Below are 19,757 nucleotides of genomic sequence, written 5' to 3' on the forward strand. Positions count from 1 at the left end.
CTCAAGGACAACTTGCCCTATGGGCAGTACCTTCGTATTCGTCGTAATTGTACGGAGAAAGAGGAATATTTACGACATGCAGAAATTCTCACTTCCAATCTAAAACAACGGGGATACCCAAAGAAACTGCTCAAGAAATCATTAAAAAGAGCATGGTGGACACCTAGAGAATGTCTGCTAGAAAAAAGATCAAAAAAGGAAATGGAAAGAATGGTATTTGTATCCACTTTTTGTCCCAATTCTAATATGTTGAAAAAATTGGTCAAACGGAACTGGCATCTTTCCAGAATGAACCACTTTTTGCATTTAAAAAAAACTATAGCATCTCCAAAAACTTGGTGGGAGCAGCGTTACCGCAAGCAAAAAATCCGGACCTGTGTCCCATGTTACGTCTGCCCCCAATTCAAGGTCACCACAAATGTGGCAATTGTTCATGTTGTGATTCAACACAGGAAGGAAAAATCTTCACGTATAATCAAATTAACTGGAAACATGAAGCGTTCTCCAATTGTAAAACCCGTTATGTGGTTGATGGCATCCTATGCCCATGTAATCTCCTATACATTGGCAAAACGAACCAAGAGGTACGGGTGAGGATACAACAACATAAATCAAGAATCAAAAATAATGTTGATAACGCCCCTTTGGTCGACCATTGGAAAGAAAAAAATCACCAAGAGACCGAGATGACATGGACAGTTATTTCAAAGGTCGAGAATGATGCAAGAGGTGGTGATCTAGATGCAAAATTGGTAAAAAGAGAGGCGATGCTCACAGTGCAGTTCAATACAGCCTTTTTAGGTTTGAATGAACTGTCCGAAATTTTTAAACTTTAAACTGTAATTACATTGAGCCCCAAACGGACAGCAGCATGCCTCAAATATAGTATTCCACCAAACAAAATGGCATGCCTTATCCACATTAACATCGGACCAGTTGCAACAATAACCGGTTAGGTCCTGAAAAAGTATACAAAACCACAGAGAAAGAGACAAATCCAGACATCTCCTAATCCAGCCATGAGCATCAATTCAAACATGTTCTGCGTGATTAGTCGCCCACAAATTCCCTCGTGCTTGACTTGGACAAGATAAATGTAATTAATAAAAACAACAAAACATTTCTTCAGTCAAGTTGTAACCCAAAAATTTTTTAACACCGGAAACAATAACTTTTTTACAAAAAAGAAGAGGTTCCCTAAGCCACAAATATCACAATATTCCATGCCTCTACACTTCCCATGATCCTATGCGGACCAGGAAGTGAATGCAAGCAGGCTAGCATTCGGATAGCGTCGGACTAAGACACTCTGCAGCCCGTGTTTTGAAAGTAAGAGACATTGTAGCATGATGCACGTTCTGCCATGCATGAATTCCAAGGAATTTATAATGGGACAAACATTTCTAATGTACCGTGCACGATTTGTTTAACAGAACGCAAAACCGGAAAAAGCGCCGAAAGTGTATACAACGTGCCTGACTCGCCTATTCAGGTAAGCGGTGCTCTGGGAATCTCACATGCTAAAACCAAAACGTATAACCGGGGAAAACGAGATTGTAGTAATAATCCAAGCACGTTATTTGCTCCCTTGATATCTAGAAAGTGGTGAGCCAGGCAGCTCCAAACGGGTGATTGAAAACTCCCAAGTAAGTTACTGTCAACATTGCATGCGTTTGAATGCTGGTTAAATGTGATCAAGAACGACTCAGGTCCTGATTGTGGTTTCATATATTTTTTATAGACTGAGGTTCCAAGAGCAATTCCAGTTTTTTTTCTCTGACGAGTGCGAGGTAGGTGAGGAAACTTGTAGTATTGGGCACAGGCAGCACAGTGGCAGTTAACCCAATATCCTAAAGCAACCTTTGTTCTTCCATTACAGATATGGTCCTGATGAGAACTCCGAAATGGCGGAAGTTCGAAACGCGTAGACTCCTTTTTTGTTATAAGCCAAAAAATGAAAGATTAGCAATTGACGTAGAAAAATTGCTCACATTTAATTTTGCTGTGAAACAAATATTGGCTTTTTTGTTGGGAATATTGAGATTCCAGCATTTATCGACTTATTCATGTATTGTTTTTGTTGTTTGAACTGGTTTGATAGATGGATGAATGTAGACTGAATGTTTATTAGGATGCAATGTTTTGTAAATAAGTAAGGTTTTTTGATAAAATGCATATTATATTTGTTGTGTACACCAGGTTTTAAAAATTTGTACAACACGTTTGAGAAACTATTCATGCAAATAGAAGTGGTTAATCGAAAATCAAAAGAAATAAAAAAGTGAAATTAAAACTAACAAACTGTGGCGGTTCAGAAGGAGGGACTAGGACAACAGAACTGGGTAGATGTGGTTTTATTTTAATAAATGTCTTTTTCTTTCTCTGAGATTGTCTTTCTCGTGCCAAAGTTGCAGGATCCAACGTGTCCGCTAGTGCGCGGACTCTGCGGGGGCTTGTCCGTCGTCTTCCTTCCTCCTCGGGGACTTCTAGACTTCGGTCTCGGGCCGGATCCCAATGCCATATGCGGGAGACAAAGAATGGCTGTTAGCGCTCTGCTTGGTGAGACGTGTGCACTGGGGGGGAACCCCTCGGGAAGTGCGGACACCAGTGACTTTTAGTGCTCTATCTCAGGCTGTGCACGGATAGTGTGGGAAAAAGGATGAGGGGTGTGGACAGGGGCAGGAGGGGTATGGAAGGAGAAGGGACGGGAAGAACGGATGGTTTCTACAGTATTTACATGGCGTTCTAACGCCGACCCAGCCAACCCGATACCCGGTCACGCACCTGAGTGAGCCACACTCCTCCGTGGGTGTGGCTGGGCGGTGCTTGAGAACGTTGGCCTCCAGGCACAGCTACTCTCGGTCTCTGCTCCTCTGTGACGTCCTTGTTCGGTTCTTCCACTTCGGCAGTCTCTCTCCGACCTCCGCGCTCGCTCCAGGTGTCGAGACACACCTTCCTGTTCTCTTCCTGTCTTTTGTTTCCGCCTCCTGAGAACACGTCACTCGAGGGCTGGTATCCTTCTTAGAATCCGCCGGTTTGACTGAAGAGTGCGTCATATGGGGAAGTGCCTTCGTCGTCCGCCTCGGCTTTCTTAAAGGCACAGTCTTCCGTGGGCGCTTGTACCTGACTCCACCACGCGTCGGACTCTGTTACCCAGGGGTCCTGAGGCGATGAAACAGAAGAGTTACTGTCGGCAATGGACCACCAGTCTTTCTTAGCCTCTGTTCCTGCCACCCCGCTACACTCCTCCCCCCTTGGATTCTCCCGTTCGGGGAGAGGACTGAGTCTGGAAAGAAAGTCAGCATTGCCATGATCTCTGCCTTTTCTATGATGGATGGTGAATGAGTAGGGCTGCAAGAAAAGGAACCACCTAAGAACCCTCTGGTTATGAGACTTCTGCTTGTACATCCACTGAAGTGAGGCATGATCGGTATAAAGGGTGAAATGTTTACCCTCGAGGTAGTATTTTAGTTTCTCAATGGCCCAACGAATTGCTAAACATTCACGTTCGATGGTTGGGTATTTCATTTCTCTGGGATGGAGTTTCCTGCTGACATACAGTAGGGGGTGCTCAAGTCCATCTTTCCCTATTTGAGATAGGACCGCCCGATCCCCGTATCGGAGGCATCTGTAGCCACAGAAAACGGTTTGTCAAAATCTGGGGCTATTAAGATGGGGCTTGTGGTAAGGGCCGTTTTTAGTTTTTGGAACGCAACTTTGGCTTCCTCAGGGGGAGTCTGTATGAGTTTCGGGTTCACCCCCTTCTGAAGGAGATTGGTCAAAGGGGCTGCTACTTCTGCGAAATTAGCAATGAACCTGCGGTAATAACCGATCAGGCCCAGAAAGGCCCTGAGTTCTTTCTTGCTGGTGGGAAGCGGTGTCTCTCGTATAGCTCTCACTTTCTCCTCTTGGGGTGCTATAGCCCCCTCACCCAACTATACCCTAGGTATTTGACCTTCGTGTAGGCTGCCCTGGACTTTTTGGAGTTTATGTGCAGGCCAGCTTCTCTTAGGGCCACTGGTATGGTTTTCAGATGTTTCAAATGGTTCCGCCAGGTGTCACTGAATATCACAATGTCATCCAGATACACCGAACAGAACCCTCGAAAAGGGAGAAGGACTTTGTGCATTAACCTCTGAAAGGTAGCAGGCGCCCCGTGCAACCCAAACGGTAACACGTTAAACTCAAAGAGTCCTTCGTCAGTTGAAAAAGCAGTTTTGAGTCTGTCCTCTTCTCGTAATGGCACCTGCCAATAGCCCTTAGTCAGATCTAACGTTGTTATGAATCGGGATTCCCCGATGCGCTCAATCAACTCATCTACCCTTGGTATGGGGTAGGCATCGAAGGTGGAAATCGCGTTGAGAGCTCTAAAATCCATACAGAATCTTCTGGAGCCATCAGGCTTAGGTACCATTACGATCGGGGAGGACCAGCTACTCCGTGACGGCCTGATCACCCCCAGACTCAACATGTCCTGTACCTCTTTCCTTACTGCCTCCCTTCTTGGTGCGGGTATCCGTTAAGGTCGTAACTTTACCGTCTTTCCTGGTTCAGTGTCTATTCTATGTTCTATCAAGGAGGTGCTCCCTGGTTGGTCCGAGAACATATCAGCGAAAGGTTGTAATGTCTCCTTCAACTCCTTTTTCATACTGACAGTGATCTCCTCACTGATAGGTAGTTCTTCTAGGGTTGTGGTCTTCGCATGAGTCGGCAGACTAAACTGGGCGTTTCTGGGTTTAGGACCTATCCGCTTCTTTAGCATGTTTATGTGGTAACATTGCTTTCTGGCAGGGGATATTTGAAGCCTATATGTTGTGGAACCCAGTACCTCAGTTACCTGATAGGGACCCTTCCATTCTCGCTGGAACTTGTGAGCGGTAGTTGGTAGTAAAACCAATGCCCAGTCGCCTACGTCTAGGGCCCTCCATTTCTTTCCTTTATCGTAGCTTGTTTTCTGTCGTGTCTGGCTTCGTACAAGGTTGGAATAGGCCAGGTCTCTTAACTTGCTACGCAATGCCTGCGTATATTCAAGAAGCGACCTTGTTTCTCTCTCTTCTTCTCTTTCCCAGGCATCCTGAGTAATTTCAAGCAGGGATCTGGGCTGTCTGCCATAAAGCAGCTCGAAGGCAGAGAATCCGGTGGAACTCTTCACCTGAGCTCGCAAGACGTACAAAGCCAATGGAAGTAGACGGTCCCAATCTTGGTTTTCGAGGGACAACATTTTCCTCAAGGTGGTTTTGAGGGAACGGTTGTAACGTTCCACCAAACCGTCGGTCTGCGGGTGATACGCAGAGGTCCTAATCTGCTGGATGTTCAACGACTTGGTGACCTCCTTCATCAACTTGGACACAAAGGGAGTCCTTTGGTCCGTTATGATCTTTTTAGGAAATCCGACTCTGGAGAACAATTCCAAGAACTTTTCAGCTACGTTCTTGGTGGTGGGTGATTTTAATGCGAAGGCTTCAGGGAAGCGCGTCACATAATCCACTATGACCAGTGCATAGGTATTCCCTTTGGAAGAGCGGGGGAGGGGGCCTATAAGGTCCATGCCAACCCTTTCAAAAGGTTGTCCTACTATCGGCATTGGCTGAAGGGGAACAGCTGGGGGTCTCTGTATGTTTTTCCTCTGACACACCTCACAGGACCTACAAAAAGAGGCTGCTTCCTTATACAGGCCAGGCCAGAAAAACCACCTCAAAATATGTTGTAGCGTTTTTTCTGCCCCGGCATGGCCAGCCGTTAAGTGTGTGAGGGCATAGTAGAGGACCTGCTCTCTGAACTCTTTCGGCACTACCAGTTGTTTCGGGTCCCCTTCCTTACCCTCTCTGTACAGTAGATCTTTCTCTATAGTGAACCTGGGATAGGGGGTATTAGGATCACCCTGACCTGCGTGTGCTGCTTCCCAAGCGTTATACAAGGTGGAGTCGTTTGCCTGGGCGAACCTGAAATTGCGGTCAAGGACCCATGGTTCAGACGTCAAGAGTGTCTCAGAGGTTGGGGTCTGGGCCTGTTTTGAAAACATCGCTACGAAATCGGGGTTGTCGACCCCAAGAATCAGGTCTTCGGGTAGCGTCTCTATAGCTCCCACCCTCACCTTGCAGGGTTCCCTACCCGTTGGTTGTATTACCAGCTCGGCCGATGCATAGGGCTTCACGTCCCCATGTACACACCGTATAAACACCTGCGACCCTGTCAGATATTGGTGGGCCAACACCAGTGCCTTCTGGATGACTGATTGACGACACCCGGAGTCCAATAACGCCCTCACCCACTTCTGGTTAACCAGGACTCTTACGTAAAAAGAGGGGCCCATTTCCGCTGTGTACATGAAGGCTTGAGGGGTGTAACCCACTTCCATTGGTTCTTCAGTGGGCTTTCTTTTCGGGCACATCCGAGCTAGGTGGCCCCACTCTCCACAGTCGAAACACTGTGGTCCCCGTATAACCGGAGTCTCTATTCGTGGTGGTTTTGGTTTAAAGGGCTCTTGACCGGGTTTTCCTCTTTTCTCAGTCTTATTTGTTATCAGGGCTTTTGTTTTTTCGGTTTCCCAGGGGTGAGTCTTTGGTTGGGCCCTATTGTAGGTCGAGGCCATTTCAATCGCCTGGACTGGTGTCAGGCCTGCATGTTGTTTTAACCACCTCTGAGTACCGTAAGGTAGTGCCTCCATAAACTGTTCTAAATATATGCATTCCATAATCTCTTCCTTAGTCTTTCCCTCAGGCTGTATCCACTTATCTGCTGCATGTTTCAAACGGAAATACAAAGTCTTAGGGTTCTCGCCAGGTATGCCCTTTTCCTTGCGGAACCGGACTCGGTAGGCCTCTGAGTCCAGCCCTAGATGGTCCAGGATTATAGTCTTTATTTGGGCATAAGGCGTTGTTCCGCTGTAAATGGCTACTTGGTACGCTGCCTGTGCTTCCCCTGACAATAGGGGGGCTAGGAAGAAAGGCCATTTTTCTTCTGGCCAGCCACATGCCCTGGCGGCCCTCTCGAAGTTGGTCATAAAGGCATCGGGGTCCTCTCCGGGGCTATACTTCTGTAGTGATACCCCCGAGGGATGTGGGAGTGGGGGTCTTCTATCAGTCAGGGGGACACTACCAGGTTCCTTCAATGCTCTTTGGAGTCCCTCCATCTGGGCAGTCATTGCTGCCTTGAACGATTCCCTGTCGGCTTTTGCCGACGTCATCTGGCGTTCAACCGCCCATTCAAGTTTTTCTTGCCCTTTAATAATGTGGTTTATCAGTTGATCCATCTCTGCAGGCGGGATGGACGGCTCTGATCCCACTTCTGACACCAGTTGTGGCGGTTCAGAAGGAGGGACTAGGACAACAGAACTGGGTAGATGTGGTTTTATTTTAATAAATGTCTTTTTCTTTCTCTGAGATTGTCTTTCTCGTGCCAAAGTTGCAGGATCCAACGTGTCTGCTAGTGCGCGGAATCTGCGGGGGCTTGTCCGTCGCCTTCCTTCCTCCTCGGGGACTTCTAGACTTCGGTCTCGGGCCGGATCCCAACGCCACATGCGGGAGACAAAGAATGGCTGTTAGCGCTCTGCTTGGTGAGACGTGTGCACTGGGGGGGAACCCCTCGGGAAGTGCGGACACCGGTGACTTTTAGTGCTCTATCTCAGGCTGTGCACGGATAGTGTGGGAAAAAGGGTGAGGGGTGTGGACAGGGGCAGGAGGGGTATGGAAGGAGAAGGGACAGGAAGAACGGATGGTTTCTACAGTATTTACACGGCGTTCTAACGCCGACCCAGCCAACCCGATACCCGGTCACGCACCTGAGTGAGCCACACTCCTCCGTGGGTGTGGCTGGGCGGTGCTTGAGAACGTTGGCCTCCAGGCACAGCTACTCTCGGTCTCTGCTCCTCCGTGACGTCCTTGTTCGGTTCTTCCGCTTCGGCAGTCTCTCTCCGACCTCTGCGCTCTCTCCAGGTGTCGAGACACACCTTCCTGTTCTCTTCCTGTCTTTTGTTCCCGCCTCCGGTATCCTTCTTCGAATCCGCTGGTTTGACTGAAGAGTGCGTCATATGGGGAAGTGCCTTCGTCGTCCGCCTCGGCTTTCTTAAAGGCACAGTCTTCCGTGGGGGCTTGTACCTGACTCCACCATGCATCGGACTCTGTTACCCAGGGGTCCTGAGGCGATGAAACAGAAGAGTTACTGTCGGGAATGGACCACCAGTCTTTCTTAGCCTCTGTTCCTGCCACCCTGCTACGCAAACATATTGTCTTGACCGAATGTTTGGACCAAATAAGAGTCTGATTTTCAAATTAGAGGCATTGGCACTCATTCTCGTTTATTCTTTACTTGAGTTGTGGCATTTTGCTTGTGCAGCACATCCACCATCAAAGTAGTTCCCTTAAGTGCCAAACCGAATGGGCCCATGTGCTCTTTTAAAAAACATATTATTGGCTTTCTCAAACTTCTTATAGATTCTTTTTTTTTTCTTTTGCAAGGGCTCACTCAACAAGTCCCCTCGCACTGCTTCTGCGACACCTGCTGCCAAATGCACTGTGCTGCATTGCATGTGGGCACTGCTTGTATGTCACTATCTAAGAATGGTTAGTTTACCATTCAAAGATGGCTACCTCGGTGCGTTAAAGGATATGCGAACACTTATATATGGTAATGCCATATATTAGTATTCTTTACCATTCCAAGATGGCTTACACATTGTTTTGCTTGACCAAGACAAGGGAACCCAAGGCGCAATAGGCTAAGGACCATGGGTAGGTACTATATTATAAAGAACAGGGGTCCTTAGAGAAAGAAACTATGGAAAGAGATAAATATAGACCAAATGGAACTATATTTTTGGGGGGAATGTCCAGCCGGACAATTTATTACCCTGATACAAGAATAATCATACAACAATAAAACACTGAGTGTGATAGAAGCGGTACACCAGCCGGTGTCCGACTAACACACTAAGAAAACATACAACATGAAGGAAATAGCAGGCAATAGCAGGACATCTGATTAGGGTAAATCATAAACCAGACAATCTGTAACATACACATATGCAAGAAAAAGTGTAAATCAATTTATGCATTACATGCATAAATTGATTTACACTTTTTCTTGAATATGTTTATGTTACAGATTGTCTGGTTATTGTTGTTGTATGATTATTCTTGTATCAGGGTAATAAATTGTCCGGCTGGACATTCCCCCCAAAAATATAGTTCCATTTGGTCTATATTTATCTCTTTCCATAGTTTCTTTCTCTAAGGACCCCTGTTCTTTATAATATACACATTGTTTTGCAACACTTTGACCTACATGCAATGGCAAAGGAATGCTAAAATAATATTCTTTACTGTTCCAACATGGTCAATGCAATTCTCATAAATGTTGTAATACTTTATAAATACTTTATGCAGTGCCCTAAGTTAAGCTTGTTTTTCTATGTGCCATAGCTATTGGATGATGAGCTCAAACTAATTTAGTGACTTTCGTGATTAACTCTCTTAACACATTAGTTCCAGTATTTCTTGTTATACAATCGCCCACCCCAAATAATAATCCCCTTTCATACACACATTCTATACGCAGAACCAGAACCAGAAGTCAGCACCAAAATATTAACTTTGCATAGCCTCAACATAGAAAATGGTTATAGTTAATTCCTAAATATTTAAAAAAGATCACAAATATTGATTTGAACATATTTGGGTTTCTTCATTTACTTTGGGGTTTGTAGTATTTTCCTGAGCCAGCCATTAATTTGATTTCTGGATCAATTTAATACCTGTAAAGACCATCCAGCAGATTAAAGTGTCCCCAGACCGTAGGACCATGTTAGGAAATTAAGCCTTCTGGAAGAATAAGAATGTAGGAGATATAACGCACAGACATATTACCTGTCACATCTCTAACAAGCCTGGGTTTGCCCTTCATACAGAGGGCAAGAGAAACTGGCATTTCTTTAGCATTAATCACACATGTGGCTTCCTTTTGAAGGATGAGAAGGAAGGACCGAATTTGCAATGACACTTAAAGACAATCCTAATGTCCATTAGACAGCAGAACCACTTTGGTGAAACACTCTGCAAAGGATAAAATCCAGAAACACATGTGTTTAGAGATTAGCAGCACTAGCCTGCACCAACTTTGGTGAAACACACTGCAAAATTTCAAGTAAGCATTTAAATTGAACTGCATTTACCAGGATGCAAAGGGGTGAACTGTGCTGGGAGGTGAAGCCCTGTGCTCCCATCCCCCTTCTGTCCAAAACTAAAGTTGATTCAGCCAACTTTAAAAATATAATCTTGCTTTTTCCCCTCCTTCTACATCTTCTTTGTCTTCGTCTCCTCTCCTCCTACTTCTTCTTCTTCTTCTTCTTCTTCGTCTTCGTCTTCTCTCCTCCTTCTTCTTCTTTGTCTTCTTCGTCTCCTCTCCCCTTCTTCGTCTTTGTCTCCTCTCCTCCTTCTTCGTCTTTGTCTCCTCTCCTCCTTCTTTGTCTTTGTCTTCGTCTTCGTCTCCTCTCCTCCTTCTTCGTCTTCGTCTCCTCTCCTCCTTCTTCATCTTCGTCTCCTCTCCTTCTTCATCTTTGTTTCTTCTTTGTCTTCGTCTTCATCTTTGTCTCCTCTCCTTCTTCTTCTTCGTTTCTTCGTCTTCGTCTCCCCTCCTTCTTCTTCTTCGTTTCTTCTTCTTCGTCTCCTCTTTCTTTCTTCTTCTTCGTTTCTTCTTCTTCGTTTCTTCTTCTTCTGTTTCTTCTCCTTCTTCCTCCTCCTCCTCCTCCTCCTCTTCCTTCTTCCTCTTCCTCTTCCTCTTCCTCTTCCTCCTCTCCCCCCGATCAGGGTGATGACCCTGTCTTAGCATAGTGGGTTCACAGACCTATAATGACCACAGTCTCAAATGCATGGGTGACAGCCCCAAAGACTCAAGTGGCCCTCCTCTTGGTACATGGGGGTCATGTAAATGGGCAACAGTCCTAACAAGATCATTGCAAATGGGCAATAGCCTGCCACTTCACGACAGCCCTGAAGAGGAAGAATGACTATCTCTAACCACTGGTCCTGACAGGACTGAGTGCCTCATACTCTGCTCACTGGGATCCACTTGCTAGGAATTCAGCTGGGCCACACTCCCTCCAGGCTCTCTCCTGGTCCTCACATCATCCACTGTTCTTGGCAGGCTGGTAGGTTCCTCCTCCTCAAAGAGGCTACTGACAGACAGCATGCTGGTGCTGAAGGAACAAGACATGTTCTTTGCTCCTGGGTGATGGCCCTTCACCCAGATGGGAGACTGGCAGACCTTGGTCACAAGTCCTGGTTCCAGCAACATGAAGTCTTTGTGATCTTCCCATCCTTTTATGAGATAGTGCGATTCAACAAAATAAAATATGGGGTACAAGCTCCCATCTTTTATAGTCCAAATCCAGGCATATAATGTCTTGCCTTTGAAATTCATTTTGGGGTGTTCTCTCTGCTGCCCTACCCTTTCGTAAAGGGATAGTCTGCCTCAGCCGGAAGGGCTTCAATTCTGAATGAACACAAGCCAAGAGAGTAGGCAAGGTTCACACCTGCCTGCCAGCCTCCACTGAAGTATGCTCAATGAAGTTTCAAAGAACTAAGCCTTCCACACTATTAGATTCCCAGCTAGTGCCAGCCTTATCAATGTCACCATCACCCAGACAATATGTTGGGGCCTCACTGACCCGTAAATCTTCCTGGAATCAGAGAGCCTTGTGATACATACAGAGGATGCTCTCCTAATTTTCCCTTCAGTGTGTGTTTGTCCCACCTCAGGAATGTCAGCATTACATATCTCTACAACTGTCTGGGGGTTGTAGTCCTCACCTCTCCAGCCTATAGCATCTAAAATGGAACCCAAAGACATAAATGTTTTTACATCATACGCAAGTACACACATGCCCAGCATGCACATGAAAGTAACACCCGGTCTAAACGGACTGCATTACCATGAGACAGGCCTAGGTCATGGTGCACATGCATGATCCGTTGACAGCTATGGGCTTCAGCGGACCTTGAACCATATCGGGTGGGTTTGGAGGAGCTGCTCAGGCAGCCTGCAGTTTCTACAATTCTCTTGTTGGTGCACATTAAGACTTACTTGGCAAATTTGGGATTCAAACATTTGAGGACTAATCCCAGAACCATATCAGGTGTGCCCTAGGCAGCACAAGGGGATTTATTGGAGTTACAGGGATAGAGAATTGAGTAGGAACAGGAGTTCAGGTACCTTGACAGTAGCTTTCCTGGAATTCAAAGATTCTTACCTTCTGGAGGAATACATGGATTCCCTCGAACTTTGGCAAAAACTTTGTGCGTTAAATTTGGATTTGGGACCCTACTGTTGCGCCCATTTATTGCTAAATGGGGGCAACATGATACTAACCTAGACCTGTCCTGCCTTATTGCCCTCAGACAAGGAAAGTATTCATCACATTGATTTTGCAAGCACTATTATAATCATAGGAAGAAGTGGATACTACCGCTCTGTCAGAGCATGGGGCTCGGGAATAGAATCCTCTGATCAAATACATCACCGCCGATTGTGTTTCTGTCTCGCTTCTTAATGGGAGTAAGGGAAATTAGGCAGGGCAGTGTAGGGTCCTGAATACTGTATTGCAGTGCCCACCGCTGCTTATAGCAGTGTGACCTAGACAAACGCCCCAGTTATACCTTCAAACCTAATCGCCCTCCCTAATGAGGTGCTCATTTTGTACTAGAATTCAGAAGTGTGAGGCATGTTGGGGTAGCGTGTTTTATGTAACTCTAAGATAAGCATTGTCTACTCATCAAGCAGTGTTCAAAATGTCCTTACAATAGCTTTTTTTATTGTATTAGTTTTATAATTTTGAAAGTTTTTTTTTAAGTCAATTATATTTATGTAAACTTTTATGGCAACATTTGCCGAAAAAGAAGGAAAGCATGATCCGTGTTCAGCAATAATGACAAATCAGTACTAAGGATCCAGCTATCGTTGCAGCTGTAGCACTCAGGGCAGGGATGCATGTCCATCCCCATGCTGGGGACGTTTTCATCCGAACAGCTAGAACGATAAGGCTGATTCTAAAACTAATCCTGATCTTCTCAGTGACGTAGAAGAGTGTTTAATGACATTCAATAATATGTTTGATTGCCAGTATTGCTATCATTTTTATTTGCTAGAGTGCCTTTATACCATGCAAAATAATGCACCATTGGTAGACATGCTCATATATATTGTCAGTTTGTGGTCACTGAGAAACCAATTAGCTGCGCATTTATGACCCTTCTAGAATGTGGTCAAACACTTGATCATAGAAATGTTGTGTCATGTTTATAACTGACGAGTCAGTTTCCCCACACCATATCAGGAAAACATATCATAGAGATTGTCTATATAGGACACTTAGGTGTCACTCTTACTAAGTCCATAATGTGAGATGTGTTAGAGGCCTGCTTTGGACAAAGTTATTGATTGCTATTTAAGGAAGTGGTATGAATGCAGTAACAGTGAGAAGGATTATAGGCCCAGAATTATGCCTTTATAAAATCTGAAACCCTGTAACAGGCTATGGTCCAAGTTTGTATTCAACTTTGTGGGTCGGTATCATGTCCAGGTGAAACACCTGCCCTACATTATTTTCCTTGTCGAATTTTTCTCTACATGGAAAGAAGTCAGGTGTTTGGATGAACTAGATAGGCAGAGAGTCATGATCTTTTGAACTGACTAATTCTCCAGTGAGTGATTCCCGTTAGACATTTTGCCTGCTAATGTTATCTAATGTACCTAAGAGGGTGTGGGATTCTAGATAACATCTCTTTGTAGTATCCAGTCTAAATGAATGTTTCAGCATCTAACAGCCTGTTACAACATTTATTAGATTGCTATATGTATCCTCTTGTGGGTGTCCAGTGGGTTATGACCGGTAAAGACAATTATTTTCCCTATCAGATTATTCTTACGTTTTATTGATTGAAGAGTGGCGTTTGACCTGGTCCCGAGAGACACACTCTGGGAGGTACTAGCTGGGTATGGCATTCCCCTAGATCTTCTAAGAATACTTAGGCTCTTTTACACTAACACATACGCGAGGGCCAGATGGAACTCCTTGGGGGATATGACTGATAAGATAGAGATCTTTAAGGGAGTCAGACAGGGGTGTGTCCTTGCGCCAACACTGTTTAGTCTATTCATCAATGGCACAGTGAAGAGATTGATTGACTGCAAACACGATGCCCCGCTAGTGGTGGGAATACCAACTCCCATATTGATGTTTGCTGACGACACCCTGCTGATCTCCCGAACCCCCATGGGCCTCCAAACTGAAGTAAATGCCTTTGTTACCTTTTGTGGGGGAATGGGCCTAGAATGAAACTCGTCAAAATCTAAAATCATGATGATTAATCCTCACGAAGGGTACAGAGGTAGTATGACTGTCAAGGGGTCCCCAATAGAGATAGTCCACCACTTTGACTATTTAGGGGTGAGGTTAAAGAATAAAGAAATGTTCTCGATAGGCAAAGTTTAATCTAGAAGGGACTCTAAAAGTGTTGTCAGCTCTTCTGTAATAGCAATGTGCCCTGGGGGCGCAGAAAATGGATGCACATGCCTGTTGTGCGCCTGGGCACTTTATGTGATACATCCCCCGGTGGTCAACACACAGGTGAATACACCTGTAATACACGGGATACATCCCCCGGTGGTCGACCCACTGGTGAAAAAACCTGTAATGCACATAGTAGTGACCTAGTATAGTTGTATTCTTTACACTGCCAATGAGCTTTTTTACTATAGTAGTGATGTAGGGAATATGACTCATTACATCGCATAGTAATACAACGTGCGCCATTACAACACAGGTATTACTATGCGTTGTCATTAAAATGACATGCCATCACATCACATACTTTTACCACACATATTCCTTTACCACGCATGCCATTACAATGCAAAGGCAATGATGGTAAAGGTATGGTCATGGTAAAAGTATGAAAGGTAAGTGACACCACCCTGCCCTACCCTAAACCTTAATTTAGTATCCCTGCACGACACTCCCTTGACCCCCAGTCCTAACACTATCCTGCACGACCCCCCCGACACTACCCTAAAACACTACCCTACCCTACACTACACAAACACCACAATACTACCCTAAACCCTAATGCACTACCCCAAGCACGACCCTCCCCCTTCCTCCCAGTCTAGTCCCTACACTCAAACACTACCCTGTACGACCTCCTGACACTACCCTAAATCATAAAACACTACCCTACCCTACACAAACACCACAACAATACCCTAAACACTAAACCACTACCCCCAGCACGACCCTACCCCTTCCCACAGTCCGGTCCCTACAGTCAAACACTACCCTGCATGGCCTCCCAACACTACCCTAAATCCTAAAACACTACCCTACACTACGCAAACACCACAACACTACTCTAACACTACCCTAAACCCTAAAAAAGTAACCCCACCCCTGGCCCAATCTTCCTTACCTCTCTCTCCTCATGGTTCCGCTCTCCTAGTTCCTGCTTCACCTCGTCGTCTGCACGGTGCACGTCGTTGTGACGAAACAGAACAGCCTTTGTTTCCTCACAACAATGTGGATCGCCATTACATTGCATGCATTATAAAAGCGCATGTGATGTAATGGCATGGGTAGTAATGGCTACGCGTTGTCAAGTTGCGTGTGGAATAACGCATGCCATGTATTAACATGCTGGAAAACTGCCGCATTGTAATGGCTGTTTACCGCTGTAGGCTTTGTGTAAAGGCCAATACCTATTTTAGTAAATAATTGTCAATTCACTTGTGGTCTCTAGTACCATGTAAAGAGACTTTCCATTAAGCAGTGTGCCAGCTACTAAAATGAAAGGCTTTGTTAACATAGAGACACCTGAGATTCTCCTGCATGCGTACACTGTTGCTCCCCCCCCCAACATTTGCAGAATCGTCCAACTTTTAAAAAAGTGTCCATTTTTTTTTCTTTGCATTCTGGCATTTATTATCTTGAATTCATGGTTAAAAAAATAAAGCTGCAAGTCGCAGAATACAAAGAAAAAACGTGCCAGACTGAGCTACTCACACATAACATGTGGCAATTTGAGATTTCCTACTAGCAGTAAGTGAAGTAATTACATTTTAAGGCATACTTTACTGTTAGTCAGTCACTAGGTACTATGGAAACCATAGGAAAGGGGGAGGGTTGATGGTTATTAAGGCAACCACATCACATCACCTTTGGTCATAATATAAACTGTCTCGAGTCCTGAACTTTTCACACACAAATCATTATTTTCAGTTGTATTTGTCTAATTAATACAGTAGAAGGAAAACAGGATTACAACTGCAGAGTGAATTGTGGGTGTCCAGTGGGTTAATGTCTTTGGGTTCCATTTTGGATGCTATAGGCTGGAGAGGTGAGGACTACACCACACTTCTCGGACTAGAAGCAGTGTCCATACTGACATGTTGGTAGGTGGTTACCCTAATGGTTATTACAAGGGCAGACAAGATGGAACCAACTGCATTCGAGGCTTACTTTCTCAAGACTGTACCTGAATCGTTCCTGTGGTCAGGGCAACCCGTTCTTGCTTTCACTACTCTGTGCCAAGTGGCCCCATGATGTGTGTGATACATTGAACTAAAAATGCCTTGCCTAGATAACTACATTGTGCATAGTGAGGCTTATACTTTTATTTTTACTGTTTAAATAAGTGTTTTAAAATTTCCTGCATGTAAAATTCTGTTAAATAAATAGGCAGGGTTGACTGATGCTGTTTTACACAACATGGACAAGCTAGGCAACTGTGTACGTGGCCTGCCTGGAGTGTTTAAACCATACCAACACACGCTTAAACACATAAGGGTCAACATAGTCCGAATATGCAGCACATTTTTTGGTAAATAACCAGAAGTGATTGTCAGTGCCAAATATGACGGTAAGTCACGTGGCAGCTTCAACACCGTCTCCCACCTCACTCTCGCAGCCAGACTCCAAAATGCCGGTATACTGGGAACCACCCTTGACTGGCTCTTCTCCGTCCTCGCTGGAAGAACCCAAAGGATCAGACTTGCGCCTTTCCTCTCCGTACGCACAGAGATCAACTGAGGAGTACTCTAAGGATCATCGCTCTGTCCCACGCTCTTCAACATCTACCTGGCCCCCCTCACCACCTTTGTCAGACACCATGGACTCCGCATAGTAACCTACGCCAACGACACCCATCCTCTTCTTCACGAAGGACCATCGAAACCACCAGACTCAGCTTCCAAGAAGGAAGGAAAGACATTGCAGCTTGGATGAGCAGCAGCTGTCTGAAACTCATCTTGGAGAAGACAGAAGTCCTCGTCCTTAGACCCACCCCCTCAGCTTGGGACAACTCCTGGTGGCCCACCGCCCTTGGAAACCCCCCTACCCCCACGGACCACGCCCGGAACCTCGGCATCATACTTGACTCCTCCCTCAACATGACCCGGCAGATCAACGCCGTTGCCTCCACCTACTTCAACACCCTCTGCATCCTCAACAAGACCTTCAAGTGGATTCCCCCTGGAGCCAGAAAGACCGTCACCCAAGCACTCCTAACTAAGCAGACTGGATTACGGAAACCCCCTCCATGCTGGAATCAACAAATCCCTGCTACGCAAACTCCAGACCATCCAGAACACCATGGTCAGACTTGTCCTCAGCATCCCATGACATGAGCACATCACCCAACAGCTGCAAGACCTCCACTGGCTCCCCGTCGAGAAGAGAGTAACCTTCAAGCTACTCACCCACGCCTACAAATCCCTCCACAACACTGGACCCAACTACCTCAACGAAAGAGTGTCCTTCCACGAACCCAAAAGGAACCTCCGCTCCGCCGACCTTGCCCTAGCAGAAACCCTGTGCATCCGCAGAGCGGGTGGAAGAGCCTTCTCCTACATCACAGCCAAAGCCTGGAACGAAATCCCAGTCAGCATCAGATGCTCCCCTACTCTGCACAACTTCAGGAAGAGCTTCAAGACCTGGCTTTTCGGCTGTATCGGAGCTATACCACTCCCCCCTGGCCCCTCATGCCTTGAGACCCTCACAGGTGGGTAGCGCACTTTAAACTCCCTGATTGATTGATTGATAAACAAGTTGTCCTCAAGGTTAATCTGTCTGTAATCATTACATTGCTCCATGCGTCTTCTAGTCAAGGGGGCAGGATCTCAAGAAGGCAGTACTGAATGCAGTCCACTTCCTGCAAGGCAAGTGTTTCTTCACCAGCGCCCCACCTGAAGGAAACACATTTACTTAATGGCTCAAGATATCTCTATTTTGTGTGTGTTCTGACTTTGAACACACGGTTATTCTGCATCATGCGTGAATGCCTCTTCAAGCCTGGAGTTTTACCTTGATACAGCTTCTCGTAGTTGTATTGTACTCATTTTAAATGCAAGACTAGAAGTGCAAAAATGCCAATTAAATACCAAGACTTGATGAGCTGCTCACACCTACATAGGCCGGGCCTGCCTCTGCCGACCTTATAATGTGTCATTACCTACATGCCATTGCTTTGGAGAGTTAGACCTAAGCTCTCAGGCAGAACTCTGTCTAGGAATTTGCCTTAGAGTGTCAGAAATTATCTGAAGGAGTAAATAGTGTTCTCACAAAACACACTAAAGCCTCATTCTTCTTACAACATATATTGCAGACGTTCACGCTAGAGTGATGCATATACTGTTCCATCTTTCAAAAAGTAAGGTGATTTACTGTCAAATGTCAATGTATTTTGCACTGTTTTATTTTTAGAAAATACCATTTAACTTGTGCATGAAATAATTGAAATGTATGCCATTCTTAGAAATGTCAAATATTTAATTAGCAAAGTATGTTAAAGCGAGCGATATTGTAGGCCCATCCTCTTAACGCTCCCGACGGGATCAAAGGAGCCGACTTTCAAACTAATTACAACGGTGTGACTGGCCTCGGAAGCAGCTGGCAAAATCAAAGTACTTGTGGACTACTACAAGGGCCAGTCAGGCTCTAACCTATGACTCTCTAGCATTTTTTCTATGCAGGTCACAACAGCGACTGTGATTCAGAAACAGATGCATGCAACGTGCAGTATAAGGCGCCTATAAATGGCCAAGTAGCTCTTTTTGTGACAGTGCAAGGACTGGGGTAAGTGTGGTGGCGCTACAGTTCCAGTTCCATTAGTTCTTCAGGCACCAACTTCTTTGTCGGGGTACCTTGGTAGGCTGCGCAGTGTGCCACTGGGTATTTCATCTTAGCTAATCGAACACAAAGAAGCAAACACAAGAGACACGCTGCTGCCCGAAGTGAGGCGTTCCTCCACCTGTATTTCACCAAAATAGAAAACCTCTGATGGACCTGGGGTGCAGGCTCAACAGAGATATATGGGCACACCACTGTAAAGTGTAAACTTAGTTAATGAGGTGATACTGTGAGGCACAGAGAACTTGCTGCTACCTCTGATTGTGTGACGATCTCGGGTCCTCGCTGTGATGCGGCAAACAATAACAAACGCGTTATACTAACCCGAGATGCGTGGTACTTGGCAGAGCTGAATCGCAGCATCACCTGGGTCAGTGGTCCCCTCCAGCCTCTAGGTCCTAGTGCCATTGCACCAGTGAAATCACTGATAGATTGCTACACCCGTGAATGAGATATGGCAATTCAGGTCTTATACAAATTGGAATGCTGGTGCAACTACACCTGTTTTAGTTAATATTAAAATGTAAATGTCTGGACAGTGGGTCAACAAAATTTGAATGAGGACATATTGATCTTGGAGGGTCGA

General features: G+C 45.5%; 1 protein-coding gene across 1 annotated transcript in view; it reads left to right on the plus strand.

The window, feature by feature from the left end:
* MACC1 (MET transcriptional regulator MACC1) overlaps positions 1-19,757 on the plus strand; it is a 172,356-nt gene that overhangs the window by 30,881 nt on the left and 121,718 nt on the right. The gene's annotated exons all lie outside the window — the stretch shown is intronic.

This window comes from Lissotriton helveticus, chromosome 10 (assembly GCF_964261635.1).
Source record: "Lissotriton helveticus chromosome 10, aLisHel1.1, whole genome shotgun sequence".
Classification (NCBI taxonomy): Eukaryota; Metazoa; Chordata; class Amphibia; order Caudata; family Salamandridae; genus Lissotriton; species Lissotriton helveticus.